Here is a 6,000-nt window from a genome sequence, read left to right on the forward strand (position 1 = left end):
GCAATTTAAGAATGCAACAAATTAAATATTGCTAACCTTATGAAAAAGAAAAAGAAAACCATACATGCATATGGTTTGCCCAATGATTAACTCTACTCTCCCACCACTTCAATCATTGCTCCAAATCTTTGATGTTCTCAGGTGTAGTTTATGTGACCGCCACCATTGTCTTATACGATACACATTATTCTTTACTTTCTCACGGGTTTGAGAAAGACACCATTTTTCACTCAATGCAAGGTGCTCTATTTGTCACACTAGGAGGGATTAGCTGATTGGAATGCTTAAGCAAACTTTGCTCCTAATGAAATAAGCATGAGTGTTCTCTTCCCTTCATTACATTGTCAGGCTCCTTGTTGATATCTTGCTCGCAATCCAGTTGGCTCCCAATTCATCTACCATGAAACTAGCAAAGTTTGTAGGGGGTGATCATTCTCTCTCATTAAATTATTCAAGCACTTCCAAAAAAGGACTTGGGTATCAAGATCTTTCTCCTTTGTATTACATATGGTGAACACCATTAGACCTTTCCAACTAAAATGATAGCAAAAGCCTTTGAAGGAGACACGGTATGGATTAACTTCTGTAGTCATTATAAGGAAACAAGGACATCATACCTTGGGTCAAACATTGAGCAAGACATGGTAGCCCATCCCTCAATCCTATGGGTGAGGTCAAAGTGCACCCAACCTTCGGAAAGATCCCTCCCTTTAGAGGAGAGCATTCGACTTACTAAATCAACCCCTGAACTAGGACCCTTGGTGGATATTTTGAAGACAACATTTTTCATTAGGTGCATCTTGCCTAGGAAAATGACTTCCATAAAAGAATGGAAACAAGCACCTCTTTTTTAAATCCATAATGCTATCAAAGCCTTTCCCTATAATGAAAGTCTCTTTTTTTCTTTCACTTGTGACAATGCTATTGAACTTGCATTGTAATTGCATAAGATAAAACATGCTTAATAACTTCAAATAAAACAGAACGGTAAAATTTAATAATGAGGCACACATTTGATTTTGGACTAGTGACATTAGTTCCTCCAAAAAATTGTTGAACTCTTGATCTCCCACGATGCCCTCGTTGTTTTTGGTGGGTGAATCCATGATTACTTACATGGGTACAATCATTTGAATCCTGCTTAATCCAATGTGGCGATTCACATCCAACATGGATTTGATTAAACTTTTAACCTTGTTTACGGTAGCCATTGAAGTGCTGGGTTGTTCATTGTGATGATGAAAATTGATATGTAACATCAAACACCCCATTCAAAGATCATCGAGAAGTATGCAATATGTTTTGTAGTCACAAGTTTCAATGTAGAGTATACCAAATTCTTATAATAGTGATGTAATGCTAATTGTCTCCTCGCTTGTAGGATGACCCTTGCCTATAGCCCCATTCAAGTGGCCATGAAAATATACATAATTGTACTTATTATTTGTAGCATAATATGAGCAGTTGACTCTCCAACATTGAAGAAAGCCTAAACAATGACTTATACAAGAAATGCATTCGGGAAATATGCTAGTCATATGTGGTATGGGACCATCGTAATGTTGTTGCATCCCATCCTTTCTAGACCCATCGCAAAATGTTGGAGGCAAAAAAAAAAGGTCTCTCCTTTATATTCATGTGGAAGTTCATTGACCAAATAAGGGCCTTGACTTCTACTTAGCAAGCCCTTTAGCTTCATGTATTTAGGTGTTTTAGAAACCCACATAAGTATTTCATTCCATTGAGGAGTAATTTTTATTAAATTGCTTGTTATAGTCACCATCTTCATGTCAATTGTTGGAGTTTTATTGAAGGCCAATTGGCTAAAATTTTATATATTTTTGATTTTTTAAAAAAATTGAGCAAGTTGAGTTTTAACTTTGAGATTTTTTATTTGCCCACATTTCCAAGGTTTATTAAGGTTATGAAGGTCCGTTCGCCATTCACATGAAAGAAAATTTCAAAAGTATATGTCAAATTCACCCCAATGTTTACAATTTTTGGGGCATATATAGAAACATTTGCCACATTGTCCTATCCTTAATGTTTATATAGATATTGATCAATAGTAGAAACATTCTAATACTTTAAGAGAAGATCACACCAAATATTAAGATAAGGATAGCTTTATTGATAAAAAGGTAAGGGATAGTCCAATATTCTTGTAGTGAGCACCTTAAGAGTAAGAATCCCAATTGGGGAAAAGATAGATAGTTGGGGTTTGTAGGGATATTGTTGATTATACATAAAAGGTAGACTCAAAGAGAGCTCACATACTATTTAGAAGTCTAGCCAAGGTTATAACTTATCATACATACACCTGCCATAATTGTTGCGTAAAGATTTTGATATGTTTGTGTTTCAACTATATTACATCATTAACTATTCCATTCCTTTATACTACAATTTAGTTATGGTGATGTGGAAATTGATTACAAATGGTAGAAGCCTTACTCTTGGTAATCTTGATTTTAGGTTGTTGTTAGGCCTTGTCCTCTTGGTTGAAACACATAGTCTTTAAGAACAAATGCAAGCAAAGGTGGTGCTTTTAGGTCTCTAATCATGAAATTGTGGTAGTCGTGGTTTGCAATCATGGTGATGTGGAAACTAAGTCATGATGATACTAAATAAGATTCAAAGATCATAATCTCTATCAACGTTGACTAGCATTACCCTTAGGACATCCACAAACAGGTTGAATAAATCCAAAAAAGAAAAAGCAAAGATAATGTTTTGGATTCCTACTCAAGCATTTTGGTGATAGTTAGATGCAATTGTGTGATCATTAGAAGTATACCTAGTGTGGATTAGATAGCATTTGGTGTTTTTATATGAGGTGTAGTGATAGACTTTCTTAAGATATGCCTAGTGTGGATTAAATAGTGTCTAGTGCTTTCAAGTGAGGTCTAGTAGACTTTGTTCTTAAGATATGACACATTATGTCTAAGCATTCAAAGTCATGAAATCATGAGGATTTGAACTTCTAATAATGTAATCGTGTTGATGCAAGGTTGTGATTGTGATGATGTGATGGAGCTCTCTATTCGTAGTTAAACAATCATGTAATGCTCTTGGAAGTTATGTTTGCATGGATCTTGTTCCTAGATGCTTACCATTGTGATTTCAATCTAGGAAGATAAAAAATCTTTTATCCTTTGATTATTATTTTTTGATTTATGTGATCATTGTTTGTATGGTAAGCATACTCATAATCCACACAAGAAGTTAGGTTTCTACATGTGTGGGTAAGTCTTTGACTCTTTTGCATTCAGATATTTGTGGTCCCATGCCCTATCATCCCTTACACGGTGCAACATATTTTATTATCTTTATAGCTAATTTTTCACATAAGATTTGAGCCTATCCCATTAAGCAAAATCAGATGCTTTACCTACGCTTCAAGTATAGGCTGAAATGCCCATGGTCTAATAGTGGACGTATATATGTCTCTAAGGCTTTTGAGTAGCTATGCGATGAGAGGGGTATTAAGTATTAGTTGACTACCCCATACACCCCACCATCCTAGAATGGTGTTGTAGAGTGCACGAATAAGATTATTTAGGAAAGAGTCTATAGAATGCTTAGTCAGGTAGGCTTACCACATCACTTTTGGGTTGAGACAATTACTATCGCCATGTATCTCATTAATAGATCCCCATGCATTGCTCTTGGTGGTAGAGTTATAGATGAGATATGGTCTGGTAAAACCTCCCTCATATCCACACTTACGAGTCTTTGGATGCTAGGACTTTTACCATATTCCCAAAGACAAGCACAATCAGTTTGATTCGAAGTATGTCAAACATATCTTTCTTGGTTATGGTGGGGGTGAGATGGGTTATCACATTGGGATCCACACGCTCAAAAGATTATCAGTAGTAGCCATGATTTTATTTTCCATGAAGATAAGATGCATATGAGACTAGAGCATGTGATTGAGGTACATAGGATGATCTTTCATCAGGAGGAGCCTCCTGTTACAATATAGTCAGCCCTAGTGAGAAAGCCTATTGCATTTGTTGATGATGTAGTGGCCCAAGATTTGCATGCTGTGTAGGATCATGATGTTGAACAAAGTGGATAGGCCATGTAGGCCCCACAACCAACTTTGAGACTCTTTGCTAGAGCTTCACATCCTCTTGATTGTTATGAGCCCTCTATGGATTATGTCATGGTGATAGACTTTGCTGAGCTACTTACCTATGGAGGAGGCTATGCATAGAGGTGATTCTTATTCTTGGGAGAGGGCTATGCAGTTTGAGTTTGATTTGATGTAGAAGAAATGTGCATGGGACTTAGTTTTCTAGCTTAATGGAAAACATGCATTGCATAGCATATTCTACGTTTGCTTTATAGCCTTTAGACTCTTATTGCCAAGAATATATAGTACTATGCTTCCTCATCCAGACTCTAATCCTCTAGATTGTTGCATTTTGGTTTTGAGCCTCACTCTTATTTAATTGTCATTTCTTTGTAGTTAGTAATCTCTAGACCACTGTATTTATCCTTTGCACATTTTGCTACCTAGGAATTGCTATGTTTGGCATCTATTTTAGCCATTGTTGTTACCTAGACTTCTTTGTTAGCATTCAGCATAAATCATAATTTTTTTACTACACTCAGGGTCCATTTTGGAGAAGGACACTATTCAATACTCCTTCAACTTGCTCCCATGAGAGTGAGTGGCTATTGGGCATCCCTTTCCTGGTGGTTCATTGAATGCAAAAGGGAGTGTCAAGCTGTTACTCTGATTAGGAGTTGACTTAAATGATTTGGATATCTATGGAAGATGCCTTGCAAATGTTCTATGAAATATATCCTCAATTTTTATGCTTTTGAGGGAGGTAACATCAATCAGAAGTGTGGAAGTGATGGAAACGTTTCCCTTCATTGTGTTGCTATTGGTAGGTCCATAGCTAGAACAAACTCTCCAATTCTTTTGACATGGCCAGATGTGACAAGGTCTAGAGAGCTAATGACAGTGTAGAAAAACAGTGCATCTCCCATGTTATGCCCCTTACAATAAGCAAATTGGAGTTATTTCCTATATGGGAAGTAGCTTAGAGTTCAAAGAGAGAGAGAGAGAGAGAGAGAGAGAGAGAGAGAGAGAGAGAGAGAGAGAGAGAGAGAGAGAGAGAGAGAGAGAGAGAGAGAGAGAGAGAGAGAGAGAGAGAGAGAGAGAGAGAGAGAGAGAGAGAGAGAGAGAGAGAGAGAGAGAGAGAGAGAGAGAGAGAGAGAGAGAGAGAGAGAGAGAGAGAGAGAGAGGATGTTCTCCCTGAAAAATTAAAAATGGCACAATTTTTGTTAGAGTTCCAACATGGATGCTAATGCAAGGACAGTGGGCTCATACAACAATGAAAGAAATAGAGAGAGAGAGGGACAAAGGCCAACAAAGAAGGAGAGCAGCCATGCTCTCTATTCATCTTTCATTGTCTTCCCACCGACTAAGTGTGTGTATACAACCAAAACATATAGAAGGAAAGTAACCTAGATGTAACCATGGTTGAGTCAGTGTGACCCAAACCTTATTCCACTAAGGTAACCAAACCACACCAAAGGTACATGAGCTTGACTCTCAACACTCCCCCTCAAGCTCAAGTGTGGTACTTCACTCTAAGTAGCTCTTTGAAATGCACAAACTTATCTTTACCCAATGACTTGGTAAAGATATCTATAACTGAGTCTTTTGTCCTCACATGGAATAAATCAATGTCACTTGGAATAACTTTTTCTCTGATAAAGCGATAATGTACCTCAATGTGCTTTGTCCTAGTATGATAGATAGGATTACTGGCTAGGAGCACACTACTCATGTTGTCACAATAGAGTGTAACATGCCTGACTTCTTGTATGCCCACATCATCAAGAAGCTTCATGAGGCATGCTGCCTCACATGCAACAAGTGTAGCACCTCTATACTCTGCCTCAATACTAGAGAGTGCGACTTTAGGTTGCTTCTTAATGCTCTAGCTAACCATACTACTACTAAGGGAAAATCAC

Source organism: Lygodium microphyllum, chromosome 1, assembly GCF_053477565.2.
Source record: "Lygodium microphyllum isolate KBCC chromosome 1, Lygodium_microphyllum_v1.1.10, whole genome shotgun sequence".
Lineage (NCBI taxonomy): Eukaryota > Viridiplantae > Streptophyta > Polypodiopsida > Schizaeales > Lygodiaceae > Lygodium > Lygodium microphyllum.